This window comes from Sorex fumeus, unplaced genomic scaffold, assembly GCF_029834395.1.
Source record: "Sorex fumeus unplaced genomic scaffold, SorFum_2.1 ptg000061l, whole genome shotgun sequence".
Lineage (NCBI taxonomy): Eukaryota > Metazoa > Chordata > Mammalia > Eulipotyphla > Soricidae > Sorex > Sorex fumeus.
The window spans coordinates 57,794,009-57,816,534 of record NW_026606118.1 but is presented as its reverse complement, the minus strand read 5'-3'; the positions used below and the strand labels follow the sequence as shown (position 1 = coordinate 57,816,534).

General features: G+C 46.1%; 1 protein-coding gene across 1 annotated transcript in view; it reads right to left on the bottom strand.

Annotated features, from left to right (window-relative positions):
• The window catches only part of DLK2 (delta like non-canonical Notch ligand 2), a 442,344-nt gene that overhangs the window by 228,563 nt on the left and 191,255 nt on the right, over nucleotides 1-22,526 (bottom strand). The gene's annotated exons all lie outside the window — the stretch shown is intronic.

The following is a 22,526-nucleotide window of genomic DNA, read 5'->3' as shown; positions in this document are numbered from 1 at the left end:
TCAGACAACCATGTGGTTCCAGGGATCAAACTTGGGGTTAGTGTATTGTATGCAAAGCATGGCCTTAATCCTTGTACTATTTTTTCCTGGCCCTTAGAGCTATTCCTACCCCATCCTCACCACCACTTTATTTAAACAACTATCACAATCACGATCATCAGGTTGTTCGTCGATTGCCTCAAGCAGGCACCAGTAATGTCTCCTTCCTAGCCCTGAGATTTTAAAAGAGCCATATTCAATGCTCTTTTAGGGCTAGGAGAATGAGACCCATCATTGTTACTGGTATTTGGCATATTGAGTACGACACGAGAAGTTTGCCAGACTCTGCTGTGTGGGCAGGATATTTTCGGTAGCCTGCCAGGTTCTCCAAAGTAAAAATGAGATAGTAAGATGCTTCCGGGAGCTGGGTTTTATAGTCTCTGGGTCTTGGCTATTGATGGGACCACCTGGCGCCGGTGGCAGCTGGTGGGTGTAACGCCTACCTACTGGAAGATGGGGGATCTGGGTGGAGAAGGCCCAGTCCTGATCCGAGCAAGCTTGAAAATCTCAGCCCCTGGGACCCCCATGCCTGAGTTCCTCTGCCGGTTCCTTCATGCATGAGGCTTGTCCGGACGTGTGGAGAGTGGTCTCAGCATGGCTGTGGCTGGTTCTGGAGGTCTTCAGCTGCTGGGGCTCTGCTCAGGGCGGGGAGGGAAACTCAACCCGCCACCACCCTTCAAGGGGCCCTGGTGAGGACAGCCAGGCGTGGGGGCAGGAGACTCTACTTAAACAACGTGGTTTACAAACTTGTTCATGATGATTTGTTCCAGAAATTCAATATTCCAACCCCAACCTCACCACCACCACTGTCATCTTCCCTCCACTACTGTCTCCATTTTCCCAGCCACTCCTCAAGCGTACCCCCATAGCAGACTAACAATTTATTTTAGTTAATTTTATTTTATAATTTATTATATACCAATAAATGGCTAATGGGATGATAAAAATATTTCCATACAAGAAAAATTGTGAAAATTGTTAATATCTCACCATGGGGGACGTTAAGTTTTGGGTTATTTCTTTTTTTTTTTTGCTTTTTGGGTCACACCCGGCAATGCTCAGGGGTTACTCCTGGCTCATGCACTCAGGAATTGCTCCTGGCGGTGCTTGGGGCACCACATGGGATGCTGGGAATTGAACCTGTGTTGGCCATGTTGGCTGTGTGCAAGGCAACGCCCAACCTGCTGTGCTATTGCTCTAGCCCCGGGGGGTGTTAAGTTCTTGTCTGAGGGTTTACTAAGCTGCTGTTGTAAGTTAAGCCTTTTGTGTTAACGTTTTTGTTAACTGAGATTGTTTGGTTTCTGTGTTACATCCCATCCAATCTGGTATGCTACTACTGGGATGTCAGTGTTGTAGTTTGAGGGTGTCTTATAGCCACACATGTGGCCTTAAAAGCTATTTTAAATATGTTGTGTAAGGCCTCTGAAATGTCATTTGGGGCTGGGAAGAAAAATCAAGGTGCTGGGGGGGTATGCTGTCATGCAAGAGCTTCGATTTATTTCTGAGCACGACATGGTTTCCCAGGCACTGTGATAATGGTCCCTAGTGTCCTGCTGGGTGAGACTTCCAATCCAAAATAAAATTATTTCTAATGGTGGGTCTGGTGTCAAAATATTGAGTGTGATCAAAGTAGTCACTGTCACTGACATTGTCCTCCCGTTGTTCATCGATTTGCTGGAGCGGGCCCAGTAAGGTCTCCATTTTGAGACTTGTTGTTACTGTGTTTGGCATATTGAGTATGTCACGGGTAGCTTGCCAGGCTTTGCCGTGCAAGTGAGATACTCTTAGTAGCTTGCCGGGCTCTCTGAGAGGGGCAGAGGAATTAAACCTGGCTCGTCTGGGCTGGCTGCGCACCAAGGCAAACAGCCCTAGAGAGAGAGTAATGTGGAAATCATCTGCCCCACAGGTAGGGGGACGGTGGGGGATGGGGGCATACTGGGGTTTTTGGTGGTGGAGAATGGGCACTGGTGAAGGTACGGGTGTTTCATTGTATGATCGAGACTTAAACCCGAAAGCTTTGTAACTGCTCTCACGGTGATTCAATAAATAAAATTATAAAAAATGAAAAAAAAAAGGTGACTTATGCCCAATTCAATCAGCTAATCAGTGGCTGAATAAACAGCAGTACTCCTACATAAAAAAAAAATTATTTCAACAAATACCACACAGAAGGGCGAGGGAGATAGTACAGTGGTTCGGGGGCTTGCTTTAGCTGCAACTGACCTGGGTTCTATCTCTGGAACCTGATATGGTATTCTCAGCCCCACCAGGAGTAATCCCTGAGTGCATAGCTGGTTGTGGCTCCCCCCAAATAAAACCACATAAACATAACAAATAGGGCCAGAGTGATAGTACAGTGGGTAGGGCATTTACCTTGCATGTGACCAACCCGGGTTCGACTCCCGGCATCCCATATGGTCCCCCAAGTACTGCCAAGAGTAATTCCTGAGTGCAGAGCTAGGAGTAACTCCTGAGCACAGTTGGGTGTGACCCCTCCCAAAATAAATAAATATAACAAATAGGTAAGCTCAGTTATGTGTACTCTGCCATATTCAATTATTGTTTTTGCTGTTTTTTTTTGGGGGGGGGCCATACCCAGCTATGCTCAGGGCTTACTCCTGACTCTGGCCCAGGGATCACTTCTGGCAGTACTCAGGGGACCGTCTGGGATGCTGGGAATCAAACTCAGGTCAGCCTTAGATATGACAAGGATCTTTCACTTTCCAATTTTTCCACCATTTCTCTTATAGTAAAGATCCCTCCAGCCACTCTGAGCCGCTCAAATGAACCATGGTCCTCTCTGTCTCTGGGCAATGAGAAATGCTCTATTCTGGGAACGTGTTGTCACAGAATCTTGACCTCACTCATTCTGTGTTTTTTTTTTTTCTTTTTGGGTCACACCCAGCAATGCTCAGGGGTTACTCCTGGCTCTGCACTCAGGAATTACTCCTGGCGGTGCTTGGGGGATCCATATGGGATGCCGGGGATCGAACCCAGGTGCAAGGCCAACGCCCCACCCGCTGTGCTATTGCTCCGGCCCCATTGTGTTTATTTTTTGTTTTTGTTTTCTTTTTTTGGGGGGCTACATTCAGTAGTGCTCAGGGTTCACTCCTGCTGGGTCCAGGGGACCATAGAGGTTGCTGGGGATTGAACCTGAGTTGGCTGAGTGCAAGGCAAAAATGCAAACTCCCTATCTGCTGTACTATCGCTTCGGTCCAGCAACCTCCCAAATTCTTTTCTGTTTTTTGGGCCACAGCCATTGGTGCTCAGGTCTTACTCCTGCTCTGTGCTCAGGGATTATTTCTAGTCGGGCTCCAGGGACCATACGGATGCTGGGAACTGAACCCAGGTTCACCACATGCAAGCTAAGTGCCCAATCTGCTAGACGATTGCTCCGACCCCACCCTCACTAATTCTTGACTCACCTGGGTTCCCCTTTGGGAGTAACTGCTGTGCTTTCCCTGCCTGAAGGCTAGATCCAATGAAGGGGGGGAGGCAGATGAAAACCCAGGGGAAAGGCTTGGCTTGTAGCTCGGGGAGAGTCAAATAGGTCTTCAGCATCCTGTCTCGATGCACGTGCCTCACTAACTTGCGAGTCATCACTAACCAGGCCTCCTCTGCTCACCACCACCTTACTTCCCAGTGCCTTGCTCAATCTCTAGCACACAAACAAAAAAACAAACACTGTCCTCCCGTTGTTCATTGATTTGCTCGAGCGGGCCCAGTAACGCCTCCATTGTGAGACTTTTTGTTACTGTGTTTGGCATATTGACTCTCGGTAGCTTGCCAGGCACTCCGAGAGGGGTGGAGGAATCGAACCTGGCTCGGCCGGGCTGGCTGTGCGCAAGGCAAACGCCCTACCGCTGTGCTATCGCTCCAGCAACAGTCCTCAGCAAGTACTTGGTGGATAAATGTCAAATGTTCTCTCAACTGTCAAGTCACAGGTTTTGTTTTCTTTTGCTTTTTAAGTTTCATGAGCCACACCCAGTGGTGCTCTGGGTTAACTCCTGGTTCTGTGCTCAGGGATGACTCCTGGCGGGCCTCATGGGACCGTATGGTGCCAGAGTTTGAGTTGGCTTCATGCCAGGCAGGTACCTCACCCTGACCCACTGTACTGTCTCTCCAGTCCAAGGTGTCATTTCTTAATATACAGGAGGTTCATGCTTATGAAATTTAAGTGGAATATAAGCAAATGAGTTACTGATTATAACTACTAGGTAACGGACTAGAGAAATAGATTAATGGGCTGAGCATTTGTTTTGCATATGGAATCTGGCATTGGTCCCTGACTCTACATACCGAGTCCTGTGCACTATCAGGTGTCACCCCTGGACACTAAGCCAGGAGTAGTTTCATGAGTCGTTCTGGGTGTGGCCCAAACCTCCCTCCCCCCCCCAAAAAAAACACTCTGATATTTGCTTTGGCAACAAACTAGTCCCAGTAATTACAGTCATTCACAAGAACTTACTAATTAAGCTTAATTAGTGTGTAGTTCAAATTATGTCTAACATTAAATATATGGCAACGAGAGAATGTAGGAAGTGTTATATAAACTGTAAATCACCTTATAATCTAGCTGCTGTTATGTGCTGGGTTACTTTGCAGTAAGCTTTTATGCAAATAGTAACCCTACTTATTTTTATCCTTTTGGATTTGCCTAAACACAGTCATATTCTCATGATTTACAAGGCATTAAACACACTTTATTTTTGTTTGTTTTGGGGCCACACTTGGCGATGGTCAGGGGTTCCTCCTGGCTCTGCACTCAGGAATTACTCCTGGCAGTGCTCAGGGAACCGTATGGGATGGCGGGGGTCGAACCCAAGTCAGCTGTGTGCAAGACAAAATCCCTACCCACTGTATTATCCTTGGGCCCTATTCATCATTCTTTAGCAGTTTCCCTCAGTTCTGGCATGTTCATAAAAAAAAACAAAAAAGGTCTTCTTCTTTTTTGGGGGGTGGGGTTGCATCTCAAGGCTCACTCCTGGCTCTGCTTTTAGGGGTTGCTCCTGGTGGGCTCGGAACCATGTGGGATGTTGGGGATGGAACTTGAGCTGACTGCGTACTGTCTCTTCTGGCCCAGTTTTATTTTTTTTTTAACCTTAAACTTTATTACCTACAACCCTTGCACTTCTCATTTCCATCTGCTGAACTTGTCCGCTTTAGAAAGTTTTCTTTTTTTTGTTTTTGGACCACACCCTTTGGTGTTCAGGGCTTACTTCTGGCTTTGTGCTCAGAGGTCACTCCTGGCAGGGCAATATCTCTGGCCCTAGAAAGTTTTATTTTCCGTAGGTCACATCACTTAAAAAAAAAACACACTAAAGGGGGGTCAGAGCAATAGTACAGCAGGTAGGGTGTTTGCATGCAGACAACCTGGGTTCGAGCCCCAGCATCCCATCTGATCCTCTCCCAAGCACCGCGAGGAGTAATTCCTGAGTGCAGAGCCAGGAATAACACCTGAGCATCGCCAGTGTGAACCAAAGAGCAAAACAAACAAAACAGGTTTGCAAGGTGTAGCTCAGAGGAGGGGTACATGACTGTGAGTGCCTGGGTTTGACCCTAGCAAACACACATACAAATATGCTTTCCTACAAACTCAATCCCAAATGTAGGGATCTACTGACATAGACTCACATATTTAAGGCTCATGTAATAACCTATTTCATTTTCCCCTTATTTCTCAGCATCAACTTGTCATCATATGAGTCTATTGAGAGTACTCTGTGTTTAATAATTTGTGGCTCGTTTCTTGAAGCTATTAGATTAGATTTTTTTTTTTTTGCTTTGTGGGTCACACCCAGCGATGCTCAGGGGTTACTCCTGGCTTTGCACTCAGGAATTACTCCTGGTGGTGCTTGGGAAACCATATGGGATGCCGGGAATCAAACCCGGGTTGGCCGCATGCAAGGCAAATGCCCTACTGCTGTACTATCACTCGGCCCCCAGAAGTTATTAGATTTGAAAGGACTCTTTTTTGGGGCATTTATTGGGGGCCACATCTGCTGTGCTCAGGATCAGTCTTGGCTCTGTGCTCAGGGATCATACTTGGTGGTACCCAGGATGGTAATATGGTTCCGGAAATCAAAACATGGTCAGTCGTGTGCAAGGCAAGTGCCTTATGTCCTGAGTGGGATGGAGTTTGTGAGTTAGTGTTATAAACTCAACGGTTAATTCTGAAACAGCTAATTCAGAATAAAGATGGCCTGTTCTTTCCACCTGCATTGTTTTGTCTTTTGGGGGCTATACCCAATGATGCTCAGGATTTATTCCTGGCTCTGCTTTTGATATACTCCTGGTGGGACCATATGTTATGCTGGGGATTGAACCCATGTTAGTTACATGCAAGGCGAGTGTCCTACTGTTGTACTCGCTCTTCCTGCCCTCCATCAGCACCTCTCAAGAGCAGTGCTCTCCCCTCTCAGCCCTGAGCTGGGTGTAGTCCCTGAGCACCGCCTTGGTGTGGCTAAAAACAGTAAGACTAAAAAGATAGAGGGGGATGTGGAGTGATAAGACAGAGGGTAGGGCATTTATTTGCCTTTTATGTGTCTGATTTAGGGCTGGAGTGATAGCACAACGGTAGGGCGTTTGCCTTGCAGGCGGCCAACATGGCCAACCTGAGTTCGATTCCTCCGCCCCTCTCGGAGAGCCCGGCAAGCTACTGAGAGTATCTCGCCCGCACGGCAGAGCCTGGCAAGCTCCCCGTGACGTATTCGATATGCCAAACACAGTAACAACAAAGTCTCCAGTGGAGACGTTACTGGGCTCGCTCGAGCAATCGATGAACAATGGGAGGACCGTGACCATGTCTGATTCAGGTCTCCAGGACCACACATGATCCCCAATTCCCACCAGTGTGATCCCTGAGCACAGGACCAGGAGTAAGCCCTTAGCACTGGCAGGTGTGATCCAGAAATAAAATCAAACAAAAAAAGACTGCTGACGGTCCAGAGTTAGTCTGCCCTACATGAGGCGATCCGTGACACCACATATGGTCTCATGAGCATGTGTGGTCAAATAAACACTAGAAGACGATGGAAACACCTTCCAACCCTAGACTTCTGCTAAGCAAATCAATAACTTCAAAAAAAGGTGTTTTTTTGGGGGGGAGGGGAGGGTCAGATTGATAGTACTCCCTGCATTTTGCCTTGCACCTGGTCCACCTGTGTTCAGTCCCTAGTACAGCATACGGGTCCTGAGGCTGCCAGGAGTGGTCCCTGAGTGCAGAGGCAGGAGTAAGCCCTGACCACATCCGGGTGTGGTCCAAATGCAAACAAAAAATTTTTTAAAGGGGGGGGTGGAGCGATAGCCCAGTGGGGAGGGTGTTTTGCCTTGCATGCGGCCAACCCAGGTTCGATCCCCGGCATCCCATATGTCCCCTGAGCACCACCAGGAGTAATTCCTGAGAGCAGAGGCAGGACTAACCCCTTAGCATTGCTGGGTGTGACCCAAAAGAAAAAAAAAAGGAGGGTGCTGTTGGAGAGGTAAAGCACTTTGCTTGCACACAACTGACACTGGTTCAGTCCCCAGCACTACATATGACTGAGTGACCCCTGAGTGCAGAGTAAGGGGTAACCTCTGAGCCCTGCTGCTGTGCCCTGACCCCACAAAAACAGAATGAAGTGTACAAGTTGATGTGTACCACATAAAATGAATCCAGATGTTTATAAAGATCCTCACTTTCAGGGTAACAATGATTAAAGTTTGAGGCTAATGTAAATGTTAGCTTTTATTTGGTTTTGGAGCCACACCTGGTGTGCTCAGGAGCTACTCCAGCTTGGAGCTGGGGACATGCTCCCAGCCCTGTTTGGAGGACCACGTGTGTGACAAGTGGAACCTGGCTTCTGGGTCCTAAGCATGCACTTAATCCATTCAGCTTTCGCCCATCCTTGATGATTTTTTTTTTTTTTTGCTTTTTGGGTCACACCCGGCGATGCACAGAGATTGCTCCTGGCTCTGCACTCAGGAATGACTCCTGGCGGTGCTCAGGGGACCATATGGGATGCTGGGGATCGAACCCGGGTCGGCCGCGTGCAAGGCAAATGCCCTACCCGCTGTGCTATCGCTCCAGCCCCTTGATCTATTTTCTGATTGTCGTCCGCAGTAATCAGAAATTCTTGCAAAGTGGAATCATTTCTGTGTCTTTCCCTTGTCCCTGACTATCCCCAAAGGCCAGTTTATTTTGTCACCCGTCTTATTTCTCTGTGCAAAACTATTTGGGCAGACATTTGCCCCTGTGCCACCCCTCTACCATCCCCTGCCCACCTTTGCTGCCTCCTTCTCCATCACCCCCCACAAAGTATCCACCAGGACCCTGCAGGCTCCAGTGCTGCTGGCAGTCATCGAAGACTCCAGCAGATGTAAACCAAGTGGACGAGGTGGTGGCCCTCCTGGGTCAATGTGCATAAGATGCTGGAAAGAGTTCAGAAGCTCTCAGTGTTAGACAACCACGCGAATGCACTGCAGGCAGTTTGAACCAAGCGCCTAGTTAAAGGAAGAATATTAGTGGGAGAACTGCAAGATGTGGGAAATAGAGATTGCTGCTTCGACCACTGGACGGTAGACTGTTGCTTCCTGGAGAGTTGGAGAGATTCCCTGCTGCTGTTTGGGAACGTGCTTCACAAACCTGGACTCCACTTACCCTCTATCAAGCTCACCGCCTACTTTGCCTACAACAGCTGTTTCCTGTTCTAAGAAAAGATTTGCTTTGTAGGAAATGTGCCTTTTAGAAATGTGCTTGGTGTTTTTGTGGTCTTATTTTTTTTTTTCGGTTTATCAGGGATCACTCCTGGGGGGCGTAAGAGCCATTTGGGGTGCAGAGGACAGGACCTGGGTCAGTCATGTGCAAGGTAAGCACCTAACCTGTACTTTTTTTTTTTTTTTTGCTTTTGGGTCACACCGGCCATGCACAGGGGTTCCTCCTGGCTCTGCACTCAGGAGTTACTCCTGGCAGTGTTCAGGGGACCATATGGGATGCTGGGAATCGAACCCGGGTCTGTCACGTGCAAGGCCAACGCTCCACCCGCTGTGCTCTCTCTCCAGCCCCACTGTTTTTGTTTTTAATGTGTATTCCAAATTGCAAGTGTTCAGGCCAGCCCGCAGTTTGTGCAACGCCACTGCAAATTTCCACATGGGCTGGGGAAGACTCCCGAGAAGAGCATCACAGCCTGCCAGTAATGTGCTCCCATGAACTCTGTGATTCCAGTTTGGGGATGTGTTCCCAGTTAGTGCTCAGCATCCTTACATTATCTTCAGAACCACATTTTAACTCCTTAGGTAATCAGTCTCCAGCGTGTGCCTTCCACAAAGCACAGGATTCCTAACACAAATGAATGTCTAACAGACTGGGTCTTCCTTTGTACTGTCATAAGCATCACAGACACCTTCACGCTACTTAATAGCACATGCCACTTGAGATTTTGCACCTACACTGGATATGAAGATGTTTTTGCATTTGTGTTGTTGTTACTATGTATTACTAAACATACTATTCTAATAAAATAATTCTTTTGCATGACTTTATAGAACTATTACCAAAGTTTCTACTTTGCCAGAAAGTTAAATCCCTGTTAAAGGGATGTTCAGTATGTTCCTGACAGTTCAATTTATTTTTTTTTCTTTTTTGGGTCACACCCAGCGATGCACAGGGGTCACTCCTGGCTCTGCACTCAGGAATCATCCCTGGCGGTGCTCGGGGGACCATATGGGATGCTGGGAATCGAACCCGGGTTGGCCGCATGCAAGGCAAATGCCCTACCCGCTGTGCTATTGCTCCAGCCCCAGTCAGTTAAATTTTAAAAAGTGACAAATGGAACCTAAGATATCCTTCAGAATCAAAATTGTGATACTGCATGTGAATCTCCTCAGGCATTTTTTTTTTCTTCCCCCACTTTATTTAAACACATGGTTTTTAAAGTTGTTCATGATGATTTGTTAACAGACATCCAACCAACACCAATCCCACCACTATTGGCCCCTTCCCTCCATAATCTCCATTTTCCCAACCACCCCTCAAGCCTGCCCCCGTAGCAAACTCCACAATAAGTTTATTTTGCTTATTAGCAATAAATGTCTAACACGTTTCTTTCTCTTTTGGGAAGGGTTGGGGCTCCCATAGTGCTGGGACTATCTCAATAGTGCTTCGAGGAGCACATGGTGACAGGTACCAAACTGGAGCTGGCCACATGCCAGGCAAGCACCTCAACTACCTTCCGGGGTCCCCTGGTGTTTTCTGCCTTTGGGATGCTGCAGGCGCTACAGCTTGCCTTGGCTTTCAGCACTCTTCCAGGGGGTAGAGACAGATCATCTCGTAACTCCAGGCAGTTTCACTGACCGGTGGCACTTCTCTAACTTGGGCTCCAATATCTAACAATTCTGTTAAATAGTCACAAGTAACCTTCAAACCAGGTCATCTATGAACAGGATTGGCCTGGTCCTCTTAGGAATCTAACTTTCTGGAGTTTGCGCCACACTCAGCGATGCTCAGTGGTTACTCCTGGCTCTGCATTCAGAATGATTCTTGGGAAGGACTGAAGAACTGTAAAGTGCTGGGGATTGAACCCAGATTGGTGGCATGCAATGCAAATGCCCTCCTCAATGTACTATGGCTCCGGTCCTGGAGTTTGCTTTCTATCTGTATCCATATTCCAGTTGTCAAATCTTTCTTCTAATTTAGGCTTTCAAAGAGGCATTGATCAGGGTGGATGACTTTTTCCACAGATGATAGCTAATCTGACATCCTTTCTCCAGGGACATGAACTCTGCATGAAGTGCTGCTGAGAAACAGCTGCTATCATCCAAGACACTTTACATGTGTGGCTGAGACTCTCCACATCACGGTGGTTTCAGGATGGGAATCCAGGTGGCAAGGAGGACAAGTGAGGAGGCACTGAGTGTGCACAGAGCTTATACTTCTCTGAGGCTGTTTAGGTTGGACTATTCCTGTCCATGTGTTTGTCTGTGATTTATAAAGCAACACCACTTGTGGTACATTAGGATACATTTGTGGCAATGAGGTCATGTTGGTGGCAGGCTTTGCTGAGTATCTGGGACAGAGCCCAGAGCTGCTGCGGGGCTCTGGCGGGCTCTGCTTTGCAAGCCTTGGTGCTTTCCCACTTGGCTTCCAAGCTAAGTGCACGCCACAGTGCAGCCACTGGCTCTTGCAGCCACTGACCCAGAAATACTTCACTTGTATTATTGTGCACTTAGCTGAGAACTTGACCACTATAAAAGGTAAAGGCCCTCCCGTTGATCGTCGATTTGCTCGAGCGGGCCCAGTAACGTCTCCATTGGAGACTTTGTTGTTACTGTGTCTGGCATATTGAATACTCTCGGTAGCTTGCCGGGCTCTCCGAGAGGGGCGGAGGAATCGAACTCGGGTCGGCCATGTTGGCCGCTTGTAAGGCGAACGCCCTACCCGCTGTGCTATCGCTCCAGACCACTATAATAAACATTAAAAAACAACCTGTGCAAGATAAGTCATGAAATTTGGAGAGTATTACAATGAGTGAAGTTAGTCAGAGGGAGAGAAACGGACACAGAATGATCTCTCAATACAGGATATAAAGAAACATAATGGTGGAATAACGATTACTCAGAGACAATGGCAACGAAGAGCATGAGAACTGGTCTTCAGTAGGACATGTGCCATTTGGAGGGGAGGCTGTGAGACAGGGCAGGGCGCAGCCAACAGGTATGGTGGAGGGGAGTGTTCAACCAGGACAAGATGGTGCCAAGAGGTGGGAAAGTGCCATGTATGAAGCCCGATCGGCGACAGTACTATAAACCACAGTGCAAAAACTTATTAAAAAAAAAAAAAGAGCCTCTGTTAGAAGGGGCAGAGATCTACTCTCACAGAAAGGGCTTTATTAGTACAGCGGGGAGGGTGTTTGCCTGGCATACGGCTGACCCAGGTTTCATCCTTGGCATCCCATGTGGTCCCCGAGCACTGCCAGGAGTAATTCCTGAGTGCAGAGCCACGAAATGACCCCTGAGCACTGCCAGGTGTGGCCAAAACAACAATAAAAGGGCTTTACTTCATGTCTTGTTGCTATCACTCAGGGACTGTCCAAAAGTAAAGGACACCCGGGGCCAGAGATGGGTCCACAGGCTGAGCACATGCTCCAGGCAGCCAGGATGACTCCAGCACTGACTGGGTATGGTCCCCGAACCAAAAATATTAGTGAATTAACAAATAAAGGGTGTTGCTTGTCCAGAAATTGTGTTTATTGATGTGTCATACACACAGTACTGACTGCACACACTGACAGGTTTGCCCAAGTCTAAGCCCTGTGCTTGAAAATACTCATCAAGAGTACAAAACATTTCCAGACTGTTATCTGTTTGGAGATTTTATCTGTCAGGTAATTGGGACAACCCGGAAGTTCTTTAACTCCATAATACCTCAGACAATGACATAGGGTTGCTCATTTCAGTTAATTCACAATCATCACATCATCAGGTTTAATTTCAAACATACAATTTCTTTTTAATTTTTGTTGTAGACTTAAAAAACTTTTGTGCTTGGGTTTCAGTTATACAATGATCGAGTACCCATCCCTCCACCAATGCCCATTCTCCACCACCAATGAACCCAGTAGCCCTCCCACCCCATCCCCTCACCCCACCCCACCTCTGTGGCAGAGCATTCCCTTTTGTTCTCTTTCCTTTAGGGTGTTGTGGTTTGCAATAGAGGTATTGAGTGGCTATCATGTTCGGTCTACAGTCTACTTTCAGCACACATCTCGCATCCTGGGAGAATCCTCCAAACACCCTTTACTTGATGTTCCCTTCTCTATCTGAGCTGCCTTTTCCCCAAGCATGTGCTGCCGGCTTCCAAGCCGTGGAGCAGACCTTCTGGTACTTATTTCAACTATTCTTGGGTGTTCATCTCCCATTCTGTTAACTTTATATTTCCCAGATGAGTGGTTTTTCTGTCGGTCCCTCTCCGACTCATTTCACTTAGCATGATACTTTCCATGTAGAGTCACTTGTATGCAAATTTCATGACTTCATCTTTTCTAACAGTTGCATAGTATTCCATTGTGTAGATGTACCAAAGTTTCTTTAACCAGTCATCTGTTTTTGGGCACTCACGTTTTTTCCAGATTTTGGCTACTGTGAATGGTGCAGCAATAAACATACAAGTGTGACGTTATTTCGACTATACTTTTTTGCCTCCCCGGGATATATTACCAGGAGTGGTATTGTTGGGTCAAATGGGAGCTCAATTTCTAATTTTTTGAGAATCGTCCACTCTGTTTTCCAAAAGGGCTGAACCAGTCGGCATTCCCACCAACAATGAGGGAGTTTTCCTTTTTCCCCACATCCACGTCAACACCGGTTGCTTTTGTTCTTTTGGATGTGGGCGAGTCTCTGTGGTTTGAGATATTTCATTGTTGTTTTGATCTGCATCTCCCTGATGATTAGTGATGTAGAGCATTTTCTTATGGGCCTTTTAGCCATTCAGATTTCTTCTTTGACAAAGTTTCTGTTCATTTCATCACCCCATTTTTTGATGGGGCTAGATGTTTTCTTCTTGTGGAGTTCGACCAGTGCTTTGTATATCGTTGATATCAACCCCTTATTGGATGGATATTGGGTGAATATCCTTTCCCATTCTGTAGATTGTCTTTGTATTTTGGTCACTGTATCTTTTGTGGTGCAGAAGCTTCGTAGTTAATATAGTCCCATTTTTTTTTATCTCTGTTTCCACTTGGTTGGTCAGTGGTATGTCATCTTTGAAGATACTGTTAGCCTCAATATCGTGGAGGGTTTTGCTGATCTTGTCTTCAGTGTACCTTCTGGATTCTGGTCTGATGTTGAGGTCTTTAATTCATTTTGATCTGACTTTTGTGCATGGTATTGAGTCGAGGTCCAAGCCCATTCTTTTGCAAGAAAACATCACAATTTCTTTATCCCCTCTACAGCTCACTCTTCAATATCAGTGGCCATGTCATCAATTCTCTTCCAAATGGCGGGATCTGAAAAAGAAATAACTCTAGTTTTTAAGTGACTTGAGGACAAAAATTTTCAGGAGCACCATCTCAGGCTTTACTAACTGCTCACCAACTGTGAGAATTTTTTAAAAAATTAGATATTGAGGGCTGGAGTGATTGTACAGTGGGTAGGGTACTTGCCTTGCATGTGATTGACTTTGGTTTAATCCTTGGCATCCCATATGGTCTCCCTGAGCTTCACAAGCAGTGACTTCTGAGTGCACAGCCAAGAGTAACTCTGAGCATCACTGGGTATGGTCCCATACAAAAATAAGACCAAAACCCCACTGCCCTAGCCTGGTCAGGCATAGAGAGCCTGTCTTCTTCTCATTGTGAACTGATGATTACCATCTGACCACCTGTACTCTAACCACCTGGCACACTAATTATTCAGGGATGTATATGTGACCCATGTCACATTAATAATCATCCTTCACAAAAACTTTTTTGTGTTATAGAACATGCTCTCCTTTTCTGTATCAAAGCCTATAAAGGTCAGTGGTTTTCAACTTTTTTAAACCTACAAACTGGTGAGACTGCCAGACCTGTTTGTCCTAGAATACATAGCTTCCCAGTTACCAGGTCAGAAATAACTTCCAGCGGCTGGAGCGATAGTACAGTGGGTAGGGCGTTTGCCTTGCACTCAGTAGACCTGGGTTCGATTCCCGGCATCCCATATGGTTCCCCCAGCAGCGCCAGGAGTAATTCCTGAGTGCAGAGCCAGGAGTGATTCCTGTGCATCGCCAGGTGTGACCCAAAAAGCTAAAAAAAAAAAAAAAAAAAAAACCTCCAGTTTTTTTTTAAACTTATGCTCTTTCTTTCTTTCTTTCTTTCTTTCTTTCTTTCTTTCTTTCTCTGTTCAGGAGTGATCCTTAGGGGTCCTTGGGGGATCATTTGTGGTACTGGTGATTGGACTCAGAGTCAGCAGGATGCAGGAGTCAGAGTCTTAACACATGTACTACCTCACCATCCTTGAGTTATGTTTCTGTTACAACCAAAAGTTCAAATAAAACATACACCTTTATACATATATAAGTGCTTCTTTATATTTGAGAATGATGTTGAACACAGTTCTGACACTGAATCACTGATATACATATTTCTTCTTTTGTTTTGTTGCGGGGGGCATGCCTGATGATGCTCAGGGGTTACTCGAGGCTCTGCACTCAAGAATCACTCCTGGCAGTGTTTGGGCGACCATATGTGATGCCAGGGATCAAACCTGAGTCAGGTATGTGCAAGGCAAGTCCTACCTGCTCTACTATTGCTCCAGGAAATATTCTATCTTATAGTCACATCTGAGAAAAGAGCCCAGGAAAAATGAGAATTTCTTTTTTCTTTTTAGGTCACGCCTGGCGATGCACAGGGGTTACACCCGGCTCTGCACTCAGGAATCACTCCTGGTGGTGCTCAGGGGACCATATGGGATGCTGGGAATCGAACTCAGGTCAGCCATGTGCAAGGCAAACGCCCTACCCGCTGTGCTACCGCTCCAGCCCCAGAAATGAGAATATTTGAAATTCACACCTTAAAAAAAATGTTGCTCATGGTGTTTCACTAACAAAAATTAAAAAAAAATGTAAATGATGGAGAATGGGCACAGGTGGAGGGATGGGTACTGGATCATTGTATAACTGAAACCCAAGCACAAAAATTTGTAAGTCTACAACTGTACCTCATGGTGTTTCACTAATAAAAAAAAAATCACAGGAAAAAAAAGTGTTGCTGTAGTTGGGTTCCCACCTGATGATGCTTTCAGGCCCTTAGACCCACACCTGGTGAGCTCCTAGGCTTTAAATGCAAGTATCACAGAACAAAAGGAGAGGGAATGTTTAGGAGGTGATTTATTCAGCACTAAATGAGAAATGGCAAGATTAGAATACGTTTTCCTCCACTACTGGCATGAATATTCACATACAAACAACACGTTCCCTTACCTTTATTTGCTGGCAGCGGAAATGGCCAGACCTTCTCCACAACCCATTCCTGCCCCAGCAGCCACGCTCATTTTCCTGAAGCCGGATCTAGGGGTGACCAGGTACCGGCCACAGGGGCGAGCACTATTCCTCTGATCTCTGTGGCTTCCATCCCTGATTCTGTGGGCCAGAGATGGCTTCCTTCTGGAAATCTGCAGACATCTGCAGTAGCTCCTGGAAAAGAACAGAAGACAGGTGTGAGAACCCAGCGACTGTCATCTCCATCCTTAATGTTGGTATTCCTAGGTGGCCTGGACAAAGGTTATTAGTAGGGGCAGAGTATGAGAAAAGAATTGCCTCCTCATGGGTGATTTTACCTTTTTGTTATCTTTCTCTACTACCATTACGTAACACTGTCTCTATTTTCACTTCTTTCATTCACTTCCCTAAACAGGCTTCTTTCCCTTTGCATCTTTCCTTTTTTTTTTTTTTTTTTTTTGAGTGGTGGTGGTAGGGTGAGGGGTGGCTTATCCAGTGGTGTTTGGGGCCACCTGGGCCACATTGCCCTAATTTTCTACAAAGCTCTGTTCTTGCCTGATCTTCTCTCTGCAAGTGGAACGAAAGCCTCGTAGAGCTTCACATCCGTACTTCTACATACAAGTCATAAGGCCAGTGAGATAGCTTAGGGGGCTGGAGCGCAGGTCTGCCATGCACCTGGACCCGGTTTGCTTTGCTCGCCGCCATTGCACGGTCTCCTGGCAACACTGGGTGTAGTCCTGGTTGCCCTCAGCACCGTGGAGAGGCCCCAGAAATAAATGAGTTAACTTTTGTGCTTTTGCCTGCAACGGACTTTGTGGTATTTTTGAGTGCCTGGATTACTTTAAGCTTTGTGAAGCCACACACTTATTTCATGTAAAATGGATCATGTAAAATCCAGTTGCTTGGCAGCATTCATGGAAAAGCGCCACCAACTTTTAAGAGGTAGGAACAGAGAACTGGAGAGGAAGGGAGAATGGTAGAAAATTCTTGAACAATGTGTGCTGCTCAGACTTAAAGGAAGTGGAATCTGTAATGCTGGAGAACTTCCGCAAGGAGTCAGGGACGGTCGATGTGCACTAAGTGGGAGCGACACAGCTTAGTTTAACATAATCAAAACATGGCCTATAATTGGTCTTTATAACCTGTGTATAAAGAACATTTATACAAAAGACAAAATCTGGTCTATAATTTCATTAAACCTTACGAACATATATATTTTTGGGGTCACACCCGGCGATGCACAGGGGTTACTCCTGGCTCTGCACTCAGGAGTTACTCCTGGCGGTGCTCAGGGGACCATATGGGATGCTGGGAATCAAACCCGGGTCGGCTATGTGCAAGGCAAACACCCTACCTGGTGTGCTATCGCTCCAGCTCCACTGACATAAATATTTTAGGGGCACGAGGGAGGACAGAGGACAGGGCTTGCTGTACTTGATCCTGGGCACCCTAAATGGTCCTCTGTGATCCCTGAGCAGAGCCAGGAGTAACTCCTGAGCACCGCTCGGTGTACTTTCCCACAGTTATATATTTTATAGGTACCAGCTTATTTTGTAAGTTTGAAAACCATTATTTACACAGAATGTATTTTTAAGGGCCAGAGAGATAGCACAGAAATTCAGGTGCTTACCTTGCATGTGATTTACCCCAGTTCAATCCCCAGTACCCCCAGGAGTGTTCCCTGAGCAGAGCCAGGAGTAAGCCAGTCAGGTGTGGCCCCAAAACCCAAATAAATAAAATGGAAAAAGCATCTCTCCTTTCTTCCAAAAGCAGCATTATATATGTATGTAATATATATACATACATAAATATATATTTATGTATACAAACATAATACATGTTTGTATTATGTATATATGGAAAAACAACCTTAGCTTGATTTCTTTGCGGGGAAGAGATGGAGTATACTCAGCAATGTCCCAGGTCCACAACCACAGTACTGTGGGGTCATCACATACTAGGTAAGCACCTTAGTCCCTGTAATCTCTCTCCAAATCTCAGCCTAGCTTTAATGAATACTATGACAAGAGGACACTGAACCATTAAGGGTTCAATTACTCCTTTAGTCAAATCTAAGACCTGAGTTTGACTAACTTCAGTATTCCGGTGAAACCTGGCTGGAAAGAAAAAGGGAGCTGATGAAAACAGCCCCCCACCCCCACCCCAGCATACCGCTTTCCTTACTAATACTTATTATTATTAATAACCACTATTATTGCTGATTTGCACAGCGGGTAGGGCGTTCGCCTTACACGTGGCCAACATGGCCGACCCGAGTTCGATTCCTCCGCCCCTCTCGGAGAGCCCGGCAAGCTACCGAGAGTATTCGATATGCCAGACACAGTAACAACAAAGTCTCCAATGGAGACGTTACTGGGCCCGCTCGAGCAAATCGACGATCAACGGGAGGGCCTTTACCTTTACCTTATTATTGCTGATAGACTCTGCGCCAGGCTGTTTTCACTCGGGTCGCCCCAGAGGGGGGTGGGTGAGAGCCCTCCCCATCCCAAGGGACCCAACCCTGGCAGCCAACCTCCACTACCCAACCGCTGCCATGCTCCAGGCCACTTTCCACATGCTCGGGCCGAGCCTCACATGAGTGGAACATAATCCTGGACCGCACGGCCGCACATCCTAAGACACTCCCTACTCATTTACCATAATTACCACACCATATGTGATGGGGTTCAGACAGTAGGCAACAAACCATAGAGGGAAATATATATATGCCTCTCAGAGAGCCCAGCAAGCTACTGAGAGTATCCCACCCGCATGGCAGAACTTGGCAAGCTCCCTGTGGCGTATTCGATATGCCAAAAGCAGTAACAATAACGGGTCTCATTCCCCTGACCCTGAAAGAGCCTCCAGTATGGCACTGTTGGGAAGGACAAGTAAGGAGAGGCTGCTAAAATCTCAGGGCTGGGACGAATGGAGACTTTCCTGGTGCCCACTCGAGTAAATCGATGAACAAGGGGATGACAGTGATTCAGTGATTGCTAACAATGATTTCATTACTAGCACAAGGCCAGCTTACCCTTTCCCCCATCCAGCTCTTCTAGGTCCTAAGTGCAATGTGGCCCCCTTTGTCTGGTACAGTACACTATTCCAGAATACTGGAATGGAGAGCCCTGATGTACATTCATTGGTATCAGTGCTTTAGACATAACAAATTCAGTTAACAGAAGCAACAGGGCAGCTGGCTGGTAGATTGTTAAGCACTAATCAAGAACAATTGGCAATTTATCGTCTCTACCCACTTATCAATTGCTATGGATTAGCAATCAGTTCATATAGAATCAACTGCCATGTTGATTCTTCTAAGAAGCTTTTAATTAAACACTCTTTGTTAATTCCAGGCAACTATGTGCTGTGAATACTATGATGAAATAGGCAAAGACAAATCCTCTGCCTTAGCGAGTTTGTAATTTAGTCTGGTCAGAAAAGGAGACACAGAAATAAAGTGTTAATTTTAAAGTGTTAAAATTACTATCACATTAAATGCGATAATACTTTTTACATGGTCTGTTGAAAATGTGTTAAGTAATACGAGACTGACACCCAAGGACAACAGAGACAAGGGCCAGGAATATTGCTCCATGGTTGGGAGCCCATCTCATGAGCTGGGGGAAAAGGCAGCTGGAATAGAGACGGGATCACGAAGACAATGATGGCTGAAGAGATCGTTTGGGATGAGAGATGTGTGCTGAAAGTAGATAAGGGACCAAACGTGATAGCCTCACAGTATCTGTATTGCAAACCACAATGCCCAAAAGTAGAGAGAGTATGGGGGAAATTGTCTGCCATAGAGGCAGGGGGAGGGATGGATGGGATGATACTGGGGACAGTGGTGGTAGAAAATGTGCACTGGTGGAAGGATGGGTGTTCGAACATTGTATGACGGAAACTCAAACATGAAAGCTTGTAACTGTTATCTCGCGGTCATTCAGTGAAAAAAGAAAAAAGGAAAAATATGTTAAAAGTGAATCAGGATGGTGAAAAGGCTAGTAGATTTTTATCTTAAGTTTGCATGTTTTATCAATGAATAGTTAATGTATATAAATTTTATTTTTTTTTATTCTTTGGGTCAAACCAGGTGATGCACAGGGGTTATTCCTGGTTCATGCACTCAGGAATTACTCCTGGCCATCCTCGGGGGACCATATGGGATGCTGGGAATTGGACCAGGGTCGGGCCATGTGCAAAGCAAATGCCCTACCCTCTGTGCTATCACTCCAGCCCCCGTATATAAATTTTAGTTAAAAAATATAAACAGGGCTGGAGAGATAGTACAGTGGCCCTTGCCTTGCATGTGGCCAACCCAGGTTTCATCCCAGGCATACTATATGGTTCCCCAAGCACCGCCAGGAATAAGCCCTGAGCAACTCTGGGTTTGGCACCAAAACAAAACAAATATAGAAACAAGGGGCCAAGAGATGGTATAACAATTAAAGCACCTAATTGCCTTGCATGTGGTCAGCCTGCGCTCAATCCTTGGTACCCTATTATGGTTCCCTGAGCATGCCAGGAGGGATCCCTAAACACAGAGCCAAGAGTAAGCCCTGAGTACAGCTGGGCGTGTACAAAACAAACAAAAAAAATCACGTAAATATTATAAAATGATATGCTAGAGATAAACATTATTTGTAATCCCAAACTATTTTTTTCATGTTCTCACAAAATTATCAAAACATAAAGACCTTCATTAGGCTATCATCCTAGGGTTAGTATGCTTTATTATCCTAAAGAGAACCAAGATTTAGGAATGTATGTATTTCCAAAGCCCTACCTCACTTTTTTAATCAGCTGTCTCCTCTGGGAATCTGCCCAGACTTTAAATCTATTTGGTACCTGTATCCTATATAACCACTCTCTGAATTATAATTTCTGACTCACTGTATCTTTGAACCTGGTAGATGGATGCAGATTGTGGATTGCTTTACTACCAAAATGTGGAGTGAGGGCCAGAGGATAGTTAACCAGATAGGGTGGTTGCTTCACACATGACCAAAAGGGTTTAATCCCTGGCACCACATTTGGTCCCCCTGATCCCCACCAGAAGTAATCCCTGAGCGCAGTCAGGAGTAAGCTCCCAAAACAAAATGGGGACAGATATGGGAATAAAGTAGGAATACTTAGGAGACAGTAATGAACTGTACTAAGTGCCTGAAGCTAACTATTAACGGGTGAAATATGGTTTATGAATCAAGAATCTCCTTTCACAAAATCAAGAGTTTTTAAAGAATTATTTACACAATTTTGGTAGAGTTAGATTTTTGCCCAAATTTAAACCTGTTAAGTATTTGTTCCATAGCTGAAGGAGTCCTGTGAAGACTGTTTTCTGATTCTTAAAGAATAGGTAGACGACACCATAAAATACATGCAGATGTGTGGATACTGGACCTTACATCCTATGAAAAAAAACATTCAGTGACTGAACAAATGTCTCAGTGGGCTAAGGACATGCATGGAGGCATCCTGGGTTTATTTGTGGCACCGTATGGCTCCCCCAGCGTGGACAGGAGCAACCCCCAAGCACAGAGCCAGGAGTAGCTTCTGACCACCACCGGATGTGGCCCAAAACCTTAAAAATTGGGTCTACCAGGACCAAAGAGAGTACAGCAGGCAGGGTGCTTACCTCGCAAGCAGCTGACCCAGGTTTGATCCCCGACACCCCATATGGTCCCTGAGTCCTACCAGGAGTGTCCCTGATAGGGGAAACAAAAAAAAAAAGGAGGTTCTACCTCATGGCACCAAGAGGTGGTCTCCCCAACCTTTCACAAGGCCTGGGTTCAATCCCTAGCACTTCACGGTTCCCTGGGCACTGCCAGAACATCCAAGCACCACCAGGTGTGACTACTCGCTCAACCCTGCCCTCCAAAATCAAAAAAACCTGAAAAACAAAAGACAACTTTACAATACCAGTCCACTGTTGTTATCTCCTCCTACCCATTAAGGCAGCACCCCAACGATACATAATCCCCACAGTCTATGTAATGTAACTTAAGGCCGGGGAGGCTTGCTCTTCAAGCCCCTGTTCTCCCCTGAACACATCTTTGCTTGCTCATTTATTTCTATGTATCTTCGCTTGCTTTCTTGTTCTTTCAGTCGCATGTTCTCTCCTGATCATGCATGTCTTTCCCTCTCAGTAAGATTAGTTCAATAAAAACAATCTTGGGCTGGAGAGATAGCACAGCGGGTAGGGCGTTTGCCTTGCACGCGGCCGACCCGGGTTCGATTCCCAGCATCCCATATGGTCCCCTGAGCACCGCCAGGAGTAACTCCTGAGTGCAGAGCCAGGAGTAACCCCTGTGCATCGCCAGGTGTGACCCAAAAAAAGAAAAAACAAAACAAAACAATAAGAACAATCTTCCTTTGGGGCTGGAGCAATAGCACAGTGGGTAGGGTGCTTGCTTTCCATGCTTGGTTTGAACTCCAGCACCCCATAGAGTCCCTCGAGCACAGAGACAGGAGTAAGCTTCTGCTGGGTGTGGCCCAAAAACAAAAACAAAAACCCCACCCAAAACTCACCTATCTTGCT